Source organism: Macrobrachium nipponense, chromosome 43 (assembly GCF_015104395.2).
Source record: "Macrobrachium nipponense isolate FS-2020 chromosome 43, ASM1510439v2, whole genome shotgun sequence".
Taxonomy (NCBI): Eukaryota; Metazoa; Arthropoda; class Malacostraca; order Decapoda; family Palaemonidae; genus Macrobrachium; species Macrobrachium nipponense.
Genome location: NC_061104.1, coordinates 13,235,520 through 13,256,776, shown reverse-complemented (window position 1 = coordinate 13,256,776; position 21,257 = coordinate 13,235,520).

Genomic DNA, 21,257 nt, shown 5'->3' with positions numbered 1-21,257 from the left:
ATCCTAGAACGTTTTTAATGTCCATTTGCAACTAAGATTTTTTTTTTCTGCTCAGACCAAAACGTTTTTGAAGGCTGACTCATACGCATACGCTTTAAGATTTTACGATACAGGAAATGCTCAAAGACCAGTTTCCGGCAAAAAGAAAAAAAGAAAAAGAAAAGAAGAACTTGCAGACATCAGAAAAAAAACATCAAGTTTAATGACAGTATGTTTTCAAGAGTAAAATCGTACTATTTTTTTTATCATCATTATTAACAGATAGGCGTTCTATTATACTTAAAGAGTTATAAGTTAATCATAGTTGGACATTTTTTCGTGACATACTGCACAACTGTAAATCATTTGAATCTCAGGAAATCTGAGCAGATTATTTTAAAAATCCACCGACAAAACATTCATCGTTCAAAATGGCTTTTACTTGCGGGGATTTCATGATAATAGCTTCATCTAAGCTGGTCCGCTGATACAGTGGTTAGTGTCGTTGCTTGCCACCCAGATGTCGGTTCGGTATCATGATCAGTTACTGCTGCAGTGTTTGGGGTCTTTAGCGGTGGGAGGTTGGAACCAACATTCTTTGGAAGCTTGAATTTCAAGTCAGTGGCCCTTGTGTGCTTGTTCCATGTGGATAGGTTTCATCTACTGAAATTATAATGATAATAATAATCTAACAATTCTCACAAAGCGTTGACTTCAATTCAGAGGTTTGATGACATCTAATGAGTTTACTCAAATCCCCTCTTTGACTTACTAAACCCGGAGTCAGTTTTCAGGTTTCTTAATGTTTTTCAAGAGTCTATATTCCTAATGTGTGCTTCCAATCAAACTTTTCTAACCCTGCAGGTCTATTTTGTTATCTTTTATTTAAAATATCTAATGTACACAATACATTATTTTATTACATAATGTGTTGAGGAACAATATTCAGTTTTTTTATATACAGCACTTGATAACTTAAATAGCACTTTTTTTTTTTTGTAATTGTACAAACATTCAGCGTACAATAATATCATCACATTTTACAACAGTAGTCTTCAATTGAGTCACAGTCTATTAGACACATTAGTACCTTTTGAAGAGGGATATATACAGTATGCTCCTATGCCACTAGTGAAATGGGAAAGTGATATAATTTGAATGATATAGGATTGGATGAATATCAATATTGTTGGTGTATGGCAATTTTCTGAGAGACGGGAGTGTGACTGTCACTACCTCTTGTAGGCATGTGCCCGTAATTTATTTCCAGTAGTAGTAATTATGTGGGTTTTTGTTTTTTAAAGACTTTTTCTGATAGTTTACATGATTTTTTTTCACCAGTACTAAATGTGGGTTTTCCATATAAAACTCTGGTAAATAAGACTATTATTTTTCAGTAGAACTAATTGTGCGTGTTTTGTTTTTTGTTTTTTGTTAGTAGAAAAATCTATGGTAATAAACAAGTTATCAAAAAAGATGAACTACAGTACCTGATCCAGAAATTCCAGATATTTTTTAAAGTACGATCGTAAGTAGTGATGAGGAACAGATCGACGCCGGTCAGTGACAGTCAATATATTTTTCAAGTGGATGTCGATTGTGAGTGTGTTGAGAAAATCCAGCACACCCAGAAAAGAGGTTCTGTATTATCGCTACTTTTGATATTGCTTTTGGTTTTGTGGCACCTTTTACATCTGTGCTGCTATTTTCAGCAGCCTTGGCTGACAATTTCCTATCTCAGGCGCCTCACTGTCTGCTTCTGTCGCCTCTGTTACATTTCCTGACATCCCAGCTGCTACTCCTGGTGCTAAATGTCCTGAAGGTCTGAAAATTGCGAGTACAGCAATAATAGGTAGTAGGACTGTATTTAGGTTGAGATGTACTCTTCACATACAGTTCCTGCAGCAAGAACCCTCAGGGTGAACAAAATACCATCATTGACACAAGAATCAACAGTAGGGCTTGCCAGACTTGCAGTCATTCTCTGGAAGAATTTGTCTTTAATTACTGATGATACAGCTTCGTTGATGAAATATTGAGACAAACCAGTGCCTATATGCTTTTGAAAGTGCAAAATACAAGGGGCTGGCAGATTGTGCAATAATCAAGACTACAACTGCTCAGATCGAAGCCCTCTAAAGTTTGCTGATATTTGGTGATTGTCAAAAGTGAAATGTTCCTCAAAATGGGGTGTTGTATTCTACCTTGCAAGCAAAAATGTCAGAGAACGGGTTTCAAAATCCTGAACAATGTTAACGAATGTCCTGACATTCTTGCATTGTTTCATATTTCTGATAATCTTTCATTTAATAACCGAAACAAGTGCAGCAAGATTGTCGTAGATAAGCTTGCATCCTTGAGAACCTTGCTGCTGATTTTATTGACAAATAGGGCCTCTGCTACACTCGAAATAAGAATATAAATCCTTGATGGGCAGCTTCAGTGCATATGCCACTCAAACCTGCTGAATATAGAATCAAACCTAAGCTAACTAACGATGTTTTCAGCAGATATCTTCTCTGTGAAATTGTCTATTTGGGGAAGCGCACCTAACCTTAACGGAACATGATACTTGGCCACTACCAACCACGGAACTGAACAAGAAATATCACCGGAAAAAGTGAATTATTATCAATATGGCCATTTGGTTTATGTCTCTTCCTGTGAACAGATATGCTGCTATAGTAGAGTCACATCAACCGTGCATTTGATGTATCCCTCAGAAGACTTGGAACGTACATCCTGCCTATGTGAACTCTCGAGAGAGACTGAGTGTTTCCAGCCACGTGATTGGCTTATCAACAGCCAATCAGGAGCGTCGTAAGGGACTGGCCTAGACATCAAATGCACAGTTGATGTGAATCTACTAAAGCTGCGGAATGGGTCATTTTGGTACTATAAGAGCCAACAGGCCACAAATAGTAATGAAAAGAAAAATGATAATAAATAACGACAACCAGGATCCAATGGGTTTTGTTTCACAGAGGATTTGACATATGTTAGCTATGGAACCAACGGAAAAAGGCCAAAAAGGATGCACTATGAGCTTACCATCAAAGAGGAAAGCCAGAAGTAGTGGAATGTTACAACAAAGCCAAAGGAAGCTTAGATGCATTTGATCAGATAACAACTGTTATTCATGTCGTAGAAAAAAGTGAATGATAGTCCTATTGCATATTCTATGGATTGATCAATGCAGCTTGAGTCAGTGTATGAATTATAATCCGTTTCTTCAGCCAGAAGCTTTGCAGATCAGCAAAATTTAACAGACCCAGCTTCTGACATATAATTTTCTTTTTCAAGGTTAATGTATTGCTTTGCCTTCACCCGATTTCCCTCTTGTTTCCGTCAGAACTAAATTGATAAAGACAGCGGCGTCTTCTTTGCCTTCTGTATTACAAGATATTTTATCGTGGCCCAAAAGTAATACTGATTCGTTCTATCCGGTTCTGATAGTCACCTCTCGATTGTTTTTCATGTTTATATATATATATATTTATATATATATATATATATATATATATATATATACAAGGTGACCATAAAGTCCTAGTACCATTATAAGTATTTATAGGACTATGGACACACACACACACACACACATATATATATATATATATAAATATATATATATATATATATATATATATATATATACATGCAATGTTTAATTTTTAATTTTAAATCACGAAGAGATAAAAAACGTGATGATTATACGAACAATGTTACAGCCACTAAGGAAAATTGAAACACTGGAGATGCTAAGTACTTTCGTCTTATTATGAAGACATGTTGCTGTGAACATGTCTTGATAATAAGACGAAAGTACTTAGCGTCTCGTGTTTCAATGTTCCTTCGTGGCTGTAACTTTGTTCGATATATATATATATATATATATATATATATATATATATATATATATATATATATAATATATTGTTTGTATATTAACTAATACATGTAGAAAAGAATTAACCTGTCATTTAATTGCATTTCATTGGTTACTTGTACAACATTTATATACTAAAATGAATATAAAACTTCTTATAAGATTAATGTTAATATTATTTCTATTATTATTACTTTAAATGCGCCGATTATTTTGACGGATAGCTCTTGAAATCCCCCATCAGCGCTTTGAGAGCCAACCCACCAAGCACAGAAAGCAAGAAAAGCGAAGCCAGAGAAAAGGAAAACGACTTAGTCATGTCCGCCTTTTCCCTCTTTTTACAAGAATCCAAACTCCAAAGGAATTTTCCGGGGAAACTGCAAGTTCCCAAAAGAGCCTTGACGGTCTTGACCAGGGGGAAGTAGCGTGGGACTGGTCGGGCGGACGGACAGTGCGGCGGAGAGGAAGGAAAGGAAAAGATACTCCGAGAAAAAAAGGCTCCTAAACGCTGTAGTATAGAGAGGGATTTCGGGTGGCCTTGGTGGTGGGTGGGTGGGGGGGGGGGATGTGGATGGGGGAGGGAGTGGTTGCATGGCGGCCGGTAGGGTGTAAGTACACACCGGGTGATCCTCCGCATGGCTCTCGCAGCGAGTCATGTTTTTCACCCGCACATTGGTCTAAAGCTTTTTCGTGGAAGCGGTAACGATTAGTAAGTTTTCCGACAAGTTTCAGATGATTTCCCAATGGGATTTCTATGATTCAGTTTCCGAAACGATTATTATTTCGCTGGAGAGACAATTAAGGGAAGTAATTACGTTCAGTGATCTAATATGATGTCGCTTAGATGATAATTGTATCTGAGAAACCTGGGACGACCTAGTTACCCAAAATTGATTATGAATATATATATATATATATTATATATATATATATATACATCTAATAAAAGGAGCCCATAAAAACACCAAAATGTAGAGAGAAAAGTACTATATTTCAGAGACTGCTGTCTCTCTCTTCATATACCTGAAGAGAGAGACAGCAGTCTCTGAAATATAGTACTTTTCTCTCTACATTTTGGTGTTTTTATGGGCTCCTTTTATTAGATGGAATTCTGTTGTTACAGAACACCTTTACCAGTCTATATATATATATATATATATATTATATATATATATATATATATATATATATTAAGAGCTATACTCATTCGATACCAAAATCAAATGTATTCTAATCTCTATAAAGCGAGTGACCGCCATCAGGGTATTGCAACCTTGGTAAGACGAGATCTAGGCAATTAAATTTGATGAGGATAGTCTAATCTTACTTATCGTGGCAAATGCACTCTTCTACGATTATTTATTCATTTATTGTTTATGGCTCTGTCAACTCCTCAGTACAAATTTTCAGAAGAAACCAAGGTACTGTGTTGTTGCAATGTTTAGAATCTGACCATTTTTTTTATATATGAAGAAATTTCATTGATTTGCACTCTTCCGAATTTTCTAATTTCCATTTGAAATAAGACTTTTGATGCCATTGTTATTGTACACCCCTTTCTTATCTCTCTCTCTCTCTCTCTCTCTCTCTCTCTCTCTCTCTCTCTCTCTCTCTCTCTCTCTCAGGTCCTTTTGATAAATGGTAACGCTCACCACTAAAACCAGAGGAAGTTGAGTTCGATTCCCACACTGAGCGATATAAAGGACTGGATGGAGTCGTTTCTTTATAATACGGTATGTATATGTTGACGTACGCTAGGAAGGATGTACCTGCATGTTAGCCGAAACCTGAGTTGCAGCTGGGTTAAGAAGAAGGCGAAAACTTAAGTTCTCGTTACACATAGGGACATAGTAATACCCTTATTATCGGGTTACTTCTTTTCATATAATGATACATGTTTACGAAAATTACGGTCACATTTTTTATCGATTATTTTTACTTCAATCGGTGGCGATAAATCATGTGAAACATCTAACATTTTGAATCTTAATCATTAATATTGGTATATTTGTATCATTTTATCAATATAAACCAAGATTCAGCTTAAATTCACGCGTTTTCCGGACTTATATCCGTCAAGACAGGAAGTTTCACTGCCAGTTTCCGGATCTCTGCATCAACGTTAGTCCGTTTATACCGTGACCGCCCCGTATCCTGGGATAGATCCGGATGCTGGGTTGGGCGTCCCTAGGTCTAGAGAATCCGACCCATCTTCTAATCAAATGCAATAGGATCCAGGAAAGGGTGCAGTTTCCTTTCCGGATCAAAGGACACGGGCCTGAAAATCACGAAGCATGTGGTGTTGGTCACGTACACGTCATAAGTCTGTTTTGGTGAAGAATGTATCAGAATGGTTCTGTCTTTTACTATTTTAAGTAAAGATCATTTGCTTGATTCCATTAGTTTTCTAACAGGACAAGTTAGACTAAATGTCATTGCTCGTTCGTTGCTTAGGTGTTCAAATATTCAGTGTTTACAGAAATATAATTTACTTAATACCATTGCTCTTCCAACAGGCAAAGCTAGACTAACGTCAACGTTCGTTGCTTAAGTGTTCTAATGATATATTTATTAATTAAAGATAATTTTCTTGATCCAATTGCTCCTCTAACAGGCTAAGCTAGACTGATGTCCAAGTTCGTTCGTTGCTTAACTGTTCAAATGAAATATCCGCGGTTTGATAAAGATAATGTACTTGAACCCATTGCTCTTTTAATAGGCTAAGCTAGACTAATGTCAATGTTCGTTGTTGCTAAGTGTTCAAATGAACTATCTACTGGCAGATATTATTCTTAATCACATTGCTCTTCTACCAAGCAAAGCTAGATTAATGTTAACGTTTGTGTCATTGCTTAAGTGTTCGAAAGAGGTGTTATAGTGTGATACAAAGGCTTCCTTATCCATCTCTGCACCTGAGAGAAGAAGATTGCAAGAAACCGATAGGATTGTACGCGTATCTCTATGTTCCTGAATGTACAAACGGTTAGGTATGCAAAGGATTACCCTCACTAATGACTGTCGAAGAGGGGAAACGGTTGTTAGATTTTGCAGTCTTAATTACTTATACACACACACACACACACACACACACACACACACACACACATATATATATATATATATATATATATATATATATATATATATATATATTTATATATATACACGCATTAAGCTACAAATGTTCTTTAATATCTAATTCGTTCTACATCAGAATTCATATATTTTCATATATGTTCACTCATGTCCTCTCGTGGTAGCTGAGTGGTTCACTGTATGTCCTGATTTCTGGGTTCCTAGGTTCGCGCCCGGGAACCGACGAAATTATCATCAACTAAAAATTCCCCTTCAGTTAACATATATGAAAATATGTTAATTCTGAGGTAGAGCGAATTAGATATCAAAGGATATTTGTAGCTTAATGCGTAATATATATATATATATATATATATATATATATATATGATATATATAGATATAATATATCTATATAATGTATAAGCAGCCTGTGCGAAAACATTGCAATAACTAATTAACATGTCGCAAACAGTATCAACTGATAAAATGTTTTTCTATCTGAGACAAAATTATGATGTCAAAAATTTGTACAAGCAATAATTGCGAGTTTTAATACCTATTTTAAATGTTTTCATGCAATATTTTTCATGTTTTAAAAAACTTGGAAACGAAAACAAAATGCATTCTAGTAAAGAGGTAGGGTTTAACTAGCAAAATACACAAGAGTTAGTATCGTTTAAATATTTTTTTACAGTATTAACTTACTACAGTTAATTTTTCTGCAATATTCTTCACAATAGAACTTGATTGATCTAACCCAACATTCTTTTGGAACTTGAATTTCAGGTCGATAGCTCTTGTGTGTTTGTTTCATGTGAGCAGTTTTCATCTACTTAAATTATAATAATAATAATAATAATAATAATGATAATAATAATAATAGAGAAGACTGCTGGGCCTTGACCCAGGCTAACATCCCAAACATCTCTTGAAAATGGGCCACAGATAGGGGGCCTGAAAGTACTCGAGTGTGGAGTAAAATTAAATGTAAATACTTAGAAGTAAATAAGTTATAAAGTGATTTTGTGGGTTTCTTTTTTTCAATAATAATAATAATAATAATAATAATAATAATAATAACAACAACAACAGATTTACATCAGTAGCCGGTGGAAGTTATGAATCATACGTAGTTATAGAAAGCTATTTTTTTTTTTTTTTTTTTTTTTTTTTTAGAAAAATATCATATTCATTACATAATAGGTAGGATGTTACAAAATATTAAAAAATTAAATATACATACATTTACAGATTACTATGGGTTAGAAAGAATTAGAAGTCATAATCAATGTAATTTTTGCTAAATACATAGCTGGCTGATCAACGGAAACAGTAAATAGCAGGAATGTATTTATAGCACGTTCTAGTGGTTATTCATTTAATTCAAGATACGTTCTTGATTTAACACTTGTTGGATGAAATTGTTACGTAGGATTGTAACTTTGGACGGATGACGAATTTTGTTATGTGAGAAGAATTAGATTTCATTTGTTAAAGTTAGATAGGAAATCGTATGTGCCCTTCCCAATGTCACATTCCTGAAATTAAATTATATTATTATTATTATTATTATTATTATTATTATTATTATTATTATTATTATCATTATTATTATTTAGTTGTAAAGGGTCCACAATAATACAAAGTGTTAAGAGTCCGTGTATAATTTTTAAGACTTTACAGAAAGCTTTCGAACCCTTCCCTGGGAAGGGTTCGAAAGCTTTCTGTAAAGTCTTAAGAAGTATACACGGACTCTTAACACTTTGTATTATTGTGGACCCTTTACAACTTTATATACACTCTCGCGATAGAGAGTTTTTCCCTATTATTATTATTATTATTATTAAGTAGATGAAATCTATTCATATGGAACAAGCCCAACAAAGGGACCACTGACTTGAAATTCAAGCTTCCAAAGAATATGGCGATCATTGGGAAGAATAAAATGAAATAAAGAGAAATACAGAAGAAGAAATACCACTTATTAAAGAAAAATAATTAACAAATAGATAAAAATGTGTCAAAATGCAAGAAGCACAGTGCATTTTCGCTTCAACTTCTGAAGTTGCAACTGCACGAAATCCTCTGGGAGGCTGTAATGTATCCAACTAGAGTAAATTCACATCAACCGTGGATTTGATGTCTAGGCTAATCCCTTAAGATGCTCCTGATTAGCTGTTGATAAGCCAATCACAGGGCTGGAAACTCTCAGTCTCTCTTGGGAGTTCACATAGGCAGGATGTATGTGCCACCGTTCCTGAGGGATACTTCTTTCAAGCATATCCCTCAGGAGAGATGGAACACGCACCCTGCTTATGTGAACACTCTCGAGAGACAGAGTTTCCAGCCCTGTGATTGGCTTATCAACAGCCAATCAGGAGCGTCGTAAGGGACTCGCCTAGACATCAAATGCACGGTTGATGTGAATCCACTATAGCAGGACCTGCCAGTTAGAAACCGTAGGAAGATCCCAAACTGTAGACGAACATTCTCTAGTGGAGAGAATTGATGTCATATCAATTAACAGCATACATAGTAATGGTCAAGTTGGGAGGAATTCCTATGTATCCTTTCCACTTGACAAGTTCCTGAGATGGATCATAGTGTAATGTATCCAGGGAGATACATAAATAAATTGTAATTTCCTGCTATGCTAAAACTTCAGTTTCCTACCTGACCAGATGTTTATGTTTCTGAAAATGTAGGACTGTCGACTCTATATATATATAATAGTATTATAATATATTATATATAATATTATATTAATAATTCACAAATCTATATCTGTTCACATGTAATTATGTGTCGATTATTTTATGTCATATGCTTTAATTTTAAAACAAACTCAAAGAGAAAACACGGATCAGATGGCCTTCACCGACAACATAAAGGACCATGGAGATATTACTGACACGAATCATGCACGAACTTTTAAACCATTTAGTTCTTGAGTTTGAAGTCTGTGACATTTACGATTGTTCATATTTACTCACCTGTCAGTCGAGCCTGTTCGGGAGATGAATTATGCATCACCTGTCACGCACTCAAGGCATATGCAGTACGTGCGTGATATTATAGGTACTGTGTCTTACGACGTCCTGCATATTTGAATAATTGTGCAGTTTGTGTGTCAAAATTCGTGGCTCGCTTGATATAAAATTAGATTAAGTTCTCTCTCTCTCTCTCTCTCTATATATATATATATATATATATATATATATATATATATATATATATATATATATATATATATGCTTAAAAAATCACAGTAGATGTACGTGACTTCATTAAATAAGCGGACACCACAGGAAAATGATAGTCAGAAATCCAAGCGCTTTCGTCTTTACTAAGACATTGACAATGTCTTGGTTAATACGACAGCGCTTGAATTTCTGCCTATCATTTTCCTGTGGTATTCGCTTATATATACGTATGTATACATACACACACACACACACACACACACACATATATAATATATATATATATATATATATATCTGTGATTTTTCGAATTTATTATTATTATTCAAAACGGTTTTCTGCAAAACGTCGGTATGAAGTTATACCGGTAACAAAACCACGTGGGGATGGTCTTCGGATCATGGGAGAGAGAGAGAGAGAGAGAGAGAGAGAGAGAGAGAGAGAGAGAGAGCTACCTCGATTGTGTTCACACCGCGGGGAAGTGGGTTGTTGTTTTCGGTCCTATTGTCCCCTTTAGATTTTATAGCTTTGTACCTGATCGTCATAACATGTTTTTCTATACGACGGTAGACAATAAGCATTCGGACAATTAACATAACGGAACTTTTGGGTATTTGTATCGACAAAGGTGCTCTAGTCCCATAAAGTCCTGCTCCCTGGCCACTTGCCATGTACACCATATCGTTTCTTTGTAATGAGAGTAATGAGGTTTGACCGTTCTTTTTCTCTATCCTTAAACTGCCGATCAATTTTCCATATATCCTATCTGCCTGCTAACTATCCTTCCTTGCTTTCTTCCTTGTCCCAACTCCGGTAGTTTTTATCTTGACAATATCCTAGACCAAAGGTGTTTGAAGCCTTACGTCTGCCCTGCTTTTCTTAGCTTAAGCAATGGCCTAACCTTCTCTTCTGTCCACTGTTAACTGTTCTCCATATCTCCAATCTTAAATTTTTTATTCATAAACTGCTGATCAAGTTTCCATTTAATACCCTATACGACTGTAAGCCACCCTTCCTTTGTGTTATTCCTTGTCCTGACTCCGGTAGTCTAATATCTCGACGCAGTATCCTAGACCCTATATAGGGAGTTTGAAGCCTAACGTCTACCCTGCTTTTTCTAGCCTAATCTCTTGTCTAACTTTCTCTCTAGTCCACTGTTATGTCTCTTCCATATCTCCTCTAAACGCTAATCCCTCTCGAATGTTTGCGACATTCTCACACTTTCTACGGTGACAGATAGATCAGCTTGATTTCCCGTTTTGGAAAATACCACCCCTCTCCCACGCTCCTCTGCTAAAATGTCGTCCATAGTATCCACCGAAATACGTCTATGAAAGGAACAGCTGATGTTCAGTTAACAATTTACTGTTTGGACGTAGATTTGCGTTTGAACAGTACGAAGCAAACTCCTTTATTTGACTGGTTTACTGTTAAGCCACAGATGAGAGAGAGAGAGAGAGAAGAGAGAGAGAGAGAGAGAGAGAGGAGGCGACTGGTTAATGTTACCAGGAAAATCTTGAGTTATTTTGCTAGACCCAACCTAAGAGAGAGAAAGTTTGTATTGTTAGAAACTATGTAATTTGAAACTGTTAGAAAGAATTTAACGATTTCAACAATTCTTGGGCCCGGTGTGGGGGTCTCTCCTCAATTATGTAATGCTTCTCCGTTAACGGTTTCCACCATAGTAACAGACACCCATGCTCGTAATTGCGACACCACGAGGGAGTAATTCGTGAATAGATGATTGCTGAAAACGTTGTAGCAGCATCGTCCTTTATAATTATGACGGAAACAAGAGTAATTTAATTGGTATTTCGTAAACAGAAAGGGAAAAGGTTTAGCGAAATAGCCAAGGAAGCGTAGAATCAGTATTGCTCTCTGTCCTCACTATACGTTCGGCATCTCTCATGTTTTAATTTTCAACTTATTCCTTATCTGAATCATAGGTTTTGCTCAGAAAAATAAAGTCAAAGTAGGTTTATATGCTTTTTTTCTAATTTGTCCTCGTTATCATTTTTATATTTAAGTCATTTATTCGATTAATTTTTTTTTTACGTTGTACTTTCATATGTCCAATCTGATATGAAACCTAATTATATGAAGATGCTTTTAAGTAATCATCACCCTAGTTTTATGCTTTAAAATGTCCATAAAGGAAACTTCACGAAGGAAGACGAGTTCAATGACATAATGAAAAGAATGAAAGGTAAGTCTAATGCTAGAAGTACCTTATATTGGTTTCAATTTTTGTAACTATATTGTGTCTATTATTCTTTTTATAATTTTCTTATTCCTATCTCCTTCAGATTCCACGTTTTTTGTAAGTGAAAACAATAATACAAAAAGGACAAGGAAATTTAATATACTTCTATTAGTCTATGTGACCAGTGGATTCTATGTATCTGCGGTGTTTACGTTGAAATGACAACAATTATTGAGAAGTCCTGCCTCCTCTCTCTGCCTCTCGGCTCGTTGGCACATCGAAACAATAGGACAGTGTTCTCCAGCCAGAGTCTATGTCCGTCGTACTTGTTCCCTTTTGAACTCAAGTTTGGAACTTGGCTCAGTGTTTGAAGCACGTGTTAACAATTAGTAGGCGTTCAGTTGTTCTCTCTCTCTCTCTCTGTTGGTCTGTGAAACACAGAGTTCTGAGTTTGCCCATAAATACACACGGGTGTTTGTATGTACGTTTGTACGTAGAAGGGTTGATATTATGGAAAATTTGTCAGGAAAGACGAATGTGATAGTGAATGTTGTCTCGTCCTTTCGAAGGTATCTCCTATTGGGGGAGTGAGTTGTGTATATATTTATATATATATATATATATATATATATATATATATATATATATATATATATATATATATATATATATAAGGCACGAAGGAACGCTGCATGGGCAAAATTGATTAGATTAAAGATTGATTCAGACAATATATATATATATATATATATATATATATATATATATATATTGAGAGAGAGAGAGAGAGAGAGAGAGAGAGCTCTTAGCATGAAATAGAAAGGTTTGTCTATATATAGTAATTCAAAATGTATTCATAGGCAATTTTGGAAACACTCGGTTTTGTATTTAACGTGAGCGTAATTATAGTTAATTACCTCGTGCTTTGGGTATGAAGTGTGAATTTACAGCTTATAATTAGATTGAAGCCCTACATCTGTAAATATGCATATTGTGATCAACAACGGGGATAAAGAGTACCAAGTAACCAGTATATATATAATATATATATATATAAATATATATATAATATATATATATATATATATAATATATATATAGATCTTTATATACATACACACACACACACACACACACATATATATATATATATATATATATATATATATATATATATTGATAGTTCATATATATATATATCTATATATATATATATAATATATATCTATATATACAAATGGTAATAATTCTCTGTTACAACAGAATTCCATCTAATAAAAGGAGCCCATAAAAACGCCAATAAATATAGAAAGTAAAGTATACTATATTTCAGAGACATGCTACCTTTGGATGGATCTCTTAGTATAAACACCGCCTTTTCTGTAACTTTTCTCATTCATTACCATGTTGATGAGAGAGAGACAGCACTCTCTGAAATATAGTCGTACTTACTTTCTATATTTTGGCGTTTTTATGGTTTTTTTTATTAGATATATATACGTATATATATACACACACCTTCTACACCCAGCACGAATAGGACAACAGTTCCTAAGTTTCTTTCTGCCGCCCGAGAAATGCAATACTGCTGCCTCTTGTTACATAAGACTCGCGGTATGCCAGGGGGTGAGGCCAAGGTCTGACCTGAAAACAGACTTTGAAACACAAAATGAATTCATTCTGTAGTACAGAGCTGCTGTATCCAAAAGCTACTTACTCGGTTATGACGTCAATGTTATAATATATATATATATATATATATATATATATATATATATATATATATATATATATATGTATAATATATATATATATATAATATATATATATATATATATATATATATATATGTATGTATATAGTCTCAAGAATAAAAGGCCCATTAAAACAGTGAAGTCCACCGAAATATAGTCCTTAGCTGTAAACCAGAGTGTTATAATGGACTTTTTATACTTGAGACGTATCCTGTTTTAACACAGGAATTTATTTACACACACATACATACATACATATGTATATATATATATATATATATATATATATATATATATATACATATATATATATTTCATATTAAATAACGAAGAAATAAAAAAAGTGATGATTATACGAACAAAGTTACAGCCAGTGTTTCAATTTTCTTTCGTGACTGTAACTTTGTTCATATATATATATATATATATATATATATATATATATATATATATATATATATATATATATATATATATATATATATTTACAATGTTCCCCTTACCTCTCGATTATTTCAGAAATCATGAAAATACAGGATGAAAAAAATAAAAACATTCAATTTCAATAAACTCCCTATTACAACTCAGTTCTCAAGCCTCGGCAGAAATTAATACTTCTATAAAATTCGCATTTCTGGCCTTGGTAATGGATTCGGTTCAAACTCCTGCTTATAGATGTCGTCTTAATCTTTGATAAAGCTGAATTTTAAATTATATTTCCAACAATCAGTCGTGGTTCAGAATGGGTAAGTCTACGTTCGTGGGATTTTGATTACTGGCGGAATAATAAAACACGATGGTAGGAGGAGGAGGAGGAGAAGAAGAGGAATACAATATAAACACCCTTCTTAAACAAGTCGCGGTCACCAGATCGTGTCGGAACTGGATTTGCCTGGTAAATAAATCTACTTGTCTTTAGGGACAAACAAACTCGTGGATTTGTGTGTGAGTGTGTGTTTTTTTATTTTATTTTTTATTTTTAAAGACTTGGAGAGATAAACGCGATGGCAAAAGAAAGAGAGAATTTAAGGAATGAGAGAGGGGGTGGCGACATGAGCTTAAAAAAAGTAAATATAAAAAAAAAACTTCAAATGGAAATCTGTTTTCGTGACAAGATCATCTGTGATATTTTTGCCTTTAGAGACAAACAAAACTCATGTATGTGTGTGTTTTTTTTTTTTTTTTTTTTTTTTAAATAGGGAGAGAGAGACGCGGTGGAAAAAAAGGAGAGAATTGAAGGAATGAGAGTGGGTGGCGACATAAGCTTAAAAAAAAAAAACTCAAATGGAAATCAGTTTTCGAGACAAGATCATCTGCGATATTTTGGCATGTTTATTGATTTTTCATCATAACTTGGGAAGTAAAAATAAATGGTTAGTTTGTGATATTTTCTCTAGAAAATAACCATGTATGCTCATTAAATTAGAATTATTATATTATCTACAAGCTTAGGAGCACATTTTAAAAAATCAATATTATATTTCAGATATAAGCAGTTAGTTTCCTATATCTCATTCAAGATTATTAAAATAATCAATATTTAAGATACAAGCAGTTCGTTTCCTATATCTCCTTGAAGATTAAAATACCAAAATTTTATTCAAGATACAAGCATTTAGTTTCCTATATCTCCTTCAAGATTAAAATATCAATATTTTATTCAAGATACAAGCAGTTAGATTCCTATATCTCCTTCAAGATTAAAATATCAATATTTTATTCAAGATACAAGGAGTTGGTTTCGTATATCTCCATCAATATTAAAATATCAATATTTTATTCAAGATACAAGCAGTTAGTTTCCTATATCTCATTCAAGATTAAAATATCAATATTTTATTCAAGATACAGGCAGTTAGTTTCCTATATCTCATTCAAGATTAAAATATCAATATTTTATTCAAGATACAGGCAGTTAGTTTCGTATATCTCATTCAAGATTAAAATATCAATATTTTATTCAAGATACAGGCAGTTAGTTTCCTATATCTCACAATCAAGATTAAAATATCAGTATTTTATTCAAGATACAGGCAGTTAGTTTCCTATATCTCATTCAAGATTAAGATATCAATATTTTATCAAGATACAAGCAGTTACTTTCCAATATCTCACATTCAAGATTAAAATATCAATATTTTATTCAAGATGCAAGTAGTTAGTTTCCTATATCTCACATTCAAGATTATTAAAATATCAATATTTTATTTAAGATACGAGCAGTTTTTCCTATATCTCACATTCAAGATTATTAAAATATCAATATTTTATTCAAGATACAGCCAGTTAGTTTCCTATATCTCCTTCAAGATTAAAATATCAATAATTTATTCAAGATACAAGTAGTTAGTTTCCTATATCTCACATTCAAGATTATTAAAATATCAATATTTTATTTAAGATACGAGCAGTTAGTTTCCTATATCTCAAATTCAAGATTAAAATATCAATATTTTATTCAAGATATAAGTATTTAGTTTCCTATATCTCACATTCAAGATTATTAAAATATCAATATTTTATTTAAGATACGAGCAGTTAGTTTCCTATATCTCACATTCAAGATTATTAAAATATCAATATTTTATTTAAGATACAAGCAGTTACTTTCCTATATCTCACATTCAAGATTAAAATATCAATATTTTATTTAAGATACAAGCAGTTACTTTCCTATATCTCACATTCAAGATTAAAATATCAATATTTTATTCAAGATACAAGCAGTTAGTTTCCTACATCTCACATTCAAGATTATTAAAATAACACAAAACCATCAACTGTAGAAACTGAACCGCAATCTGAGCTCACGAATGTCTTCCTCTCACGTGGTCTGGGATAGACAGACCTTGGTCTGGTCACTGCCGGCTTACCTTAGGACCCCTGGCTTAGACCTTGGCTTACCCAAGGTGGAAGACAAGAACTTTCCCGAACTACTTGAAACGGGATGATACCTAGGGGCCCCTCCCGTCGAACTTTCTCTTTTAATTGTGTACTTATGCCTCTTCTCTTTCTGCTCTACAGCTTCTGAATTTGTGGCAGGGTAGGTCTAATCAGGTGCCTTATTTATTTGTTTTAAACGGTCTTTTAGCCTTTATATTTGCTGTAAGTCTTAGACCTATAAAAGAAATCAGTAGTTTTAGACAGTTAGATGACATAGTGCAGCGGTCAAATTTTTGATTTTGTAATTGTCTAAATGACCGGAAGATTTGAATTAGATATTCCGATGCAAATTTTTTTTTTTCTTAAGAATGGGTAACGAGAAATAGATTTTATTTATTTATTTATTTTTAAATTTATTTATTTAGTTATTCATTTATTATTTGTTTTTGCTATTCATGACTACAGACTAATTAGTATTTTGGAGAACAGTTCAATTCTTCCTAATGTATCATACTACTCTTCAGGGCAAGAGCCCGTGCTGTCAGAATGCCAAACTGACAGAAAAGAAAAAAAAAAAAAACTACAATAATTACAGCTCTGAACTTGGTGACCAAAGAAGGCAAAGAGAAAACGCAAAGAAAGAAAGAAATAGAAACAGAAATAACTCTCTCTCTCTCTCTCTCTCTCTCTCTCTCTCTCTCTCTCTCTCTCTCGCAAAAGTGCTGGAACTTTACCATTCCACGTCAGCCATCAGCCGGAGCGACTTTACCTCTTTACCAGTGAAAGGCAGTGTCTTTTCTTGGGCATCATCCAAGGGAATAATAAAAAAAAAAAATCGACCCTTTTCCATCTCCGTACAATTTGTCAACGTCATCTGGTCATACCAGAATCCAGGCGACCCAGACATTGTGAGACATTAAAAATGGCCTTTTGCTTATTTCTTCAGTTTTTTTTTTATTATTTTTATTTTTTGTTATTCCCTGCGAGGATGAAAAGAACAATTTAGTCGCTAACTGGATTTTTCACTTTTACTTATTGGCTGGTTTATTTTTTTATTTATTTTTTAAAGATGTTGTGTTACAGAAGAAAGTTAGAGGTTTATGTATTTCATACTTCTGAATTATTTATTATTATTACTTTTTGCAAATAGATATACTTTTTAGATATTGTGTTACAGAAGGGAGGTAGAGGTTTGTATACTTCATACATTTGATTTATCTATTATTTCTTTTTTTTTTTGCAAATAGATATTTATTTAGATATGTGTTACAGAAGGAAATTAGAGTTTTATGTAATTCATACTTTTAATTTTTTTTCTTGGCGAATAGATTTTTGTTAGAAATTGTGTTTATGGAGGAAATATGATATTTATGTATCTTATACTTAATTTTTTTTGGGGGGAGGGGGGTTGAATAGATACTTTTTTAGATATTGTTACGTTAAAAAATTAGTCTTTTTTAATGTATTTCATACTTTTGAAATTTTTTTGCGAACAGATACTTATTTAGATACTGTGTTACAAAAGGAAACAAGTTTTTTTTTTATGTATATGCATAGTTTTTTGTTTTTGTTTTGAGAATAGCTTGTTTGTGTTTAGCAATGACAGACTTTATTTGCTTAGAGTGATTGGGTTCCATTCCATTTACCTATGGTCCTATGTGGATTAGTTTCAGTTAAATATAAGGTAAAACTTTGTGATGAATCATGGTAAGAAAGATTACAGTTACATTCAGTAATAAAATAATAACTCACCACTTAATGGCCTTAGTACACTTTTGGGTTTCCGAGACTTGATAATTATTATTGCTTAGCAGATGTGCTTATTTTGAATGATGAATAACTGAGCAGGATGATTATTACATGTTACTTAATATAACTGCTTTTAACTAAAAGCAAATGATTGACAATCATGAAGGCTCCTAACATGGAAACTGGCAAAGTCATTTCGTCGCATAAAAGTGAACGACTTGGCGAGAATTCTTCAAATAAATTTGCCTGGAAGGTAAAATGCGACAAATTATCCTTGTACTCGGTTCAATGTCGTCATTAAATGTCAGTGTGAGCATCGCCTGTAAAAATAAAGGTCAGTGAACCATTCAAAGTTCGAGATCAGGGTCACAGTGTAAAAAAGAAAGAAAGAAAAAAAGGACAATCACGAGTTTGGGAAGTTGGAATTTTTCATTGTTTAAAGGCGATTTTTTCATTCTTTTTTTTTACGAACTAGACGTCTCATATTACAAATAATGTTTTTTTGACGTGGGCTTTTATTTTATAGTTATTCAAAGGCTGTTGATTAAAGAGAAGATAGACGTTTTGTTCATATATATTTATCATTATTACCCTCGGGTTTTTTTCATAAAGTTGTTCCTAGTCTCTTGGTGACAGCTGAATCAAAAGATGATACATTCATACATCTATGTATATATGAAATTTTATTACATCACCGTGATTCATATACATGCATTAAGCTACTAATGTCCTTTAATATCCAATTCGCTCTACCTCGGAATTAATATATTTTCATATATGTTAACCGAGGGTGAATTTTTTAGTTGATAATAACTTCGTCCTTTCGTGGATTCGAACCAGCGCACAGAGGAGAAATCAAGACTTCAGGGATGTTACCGACTCGGCCAACAAGTGAGGTATAAGTTGATACCGATTCCGACCTTACAAATCACTGTTGAACTCTGGTATTTGTCATTAGAATCGATATCCACCCACCTCTGCCATGTAGACTAAGTATGGATGTGCAAACACGTACACATCCTGACTTCTTCAAACCTTTCACAATTTACCTCTCTCAAAAGATTGCATGAAAAACCCGTTGCATTTCTTGAAATACATTTTACCACAAGATCAATACAATAGTTGAAAATATTATATTTTAGACAAGATTAAGTTTTGCAATAAGTATTTTTTTTAAAATAGCCGCTTAATATATGACCTGATGCTATCTCATCTCCTGTATCATAATGCAAGATGCTTATGACGCTAACATTAGCAATTAAGAGCTTTCAGGGTAATGACAGGCGGTGCCTCTCCGTATAATGGATTGCCATAACTGATGCTTGCGTATCGCCGTCATATTCGAACTGGGTGTCAATAGCGCCATTATTATTAACATTGCTATCATTATAATAGACTTTCGTGAGGTGTCATTATCGTCTTCATGATTACCATCGTTATCATTATAGTTGATTTGTTTATTTTCTTACATCTTCTTGTTTTGATAATCATGATCGAAATACACTTTATTTTCATTAATATTGCTCTCAAATGTTTGTAGTTGTTTTTCATGATTTTGTTGTTATTTAAATAACTTACAAATATTTTGAATAATAAATATAATATAATGGCCATGTAGACGGATGTCTCTCATCTCTGTAGGTTTGAAAGCGTGGCTCCAGAGGTCCAGACTAGACCTCCTATGCCCCACTAAATACCTCGCCATACCTACTACCCAGGCAAGGACCTTATGCTGGTACAAGGCCGACCCCACCCCCCTAAATCTAAACCAACCAAGTGACAGGAAATATCAGTTACAGCATAAAGATAAAGAGAAGTAGAACTGTGTAACGTGATATTTAATCAGATAGAAAAATAGTGTTTTAAGAAACATTATCTCATACACAAAGCTTCTTTTACCGTCAGATAAACAAGGTCGGGTAGATAAGAGGAAAGGTTTTGAATTGAATGTAAAATGTAGGCCAAAGGCCACGCACTGGAACCTATGGGGTCATTCAGCTCTGAAGCAGAAATTGACAGCAAAGGGTTACAAAGGTCTAACAGGAGGTAAACCTCAAAGCAGTTACGCTATGAAACAATTGTCAGGAGAGGGTAGGAAGTAAGATGAAAAAAAAAGCCAATATGAAAGGAGGTACAGTAAAAGAAACGAAAGGGGTTGCAGATAGCAGGCGAAATGAAATATAACGCTGTAATATTTAAAAATGATTTCCTTTATTATTAGGAAAGAAATAAACTGGTGGTTCCAAGGAAATTCATAAATTATTCTCATTTTGTAATGTGCTTTATACTTCACTCTGTTTTTCGACTCTTTTTCTTCATTATCCTTGATATTGCTCGAGAGAGAGAGAGAGAGAACTGTTAAGCCTTTTTTCATGTTATTTCATTCCCAACTCTGTTTCTCTTTTTTCATCATTATCTTTGATATTGCTGGAAGGAGAGAGACAGAGAGAGAGAGGGAAAAAAAACTGTTAATCCTGTATTCATGTTATTTCATTCTCAACTGTTTCTCTTATTCATCA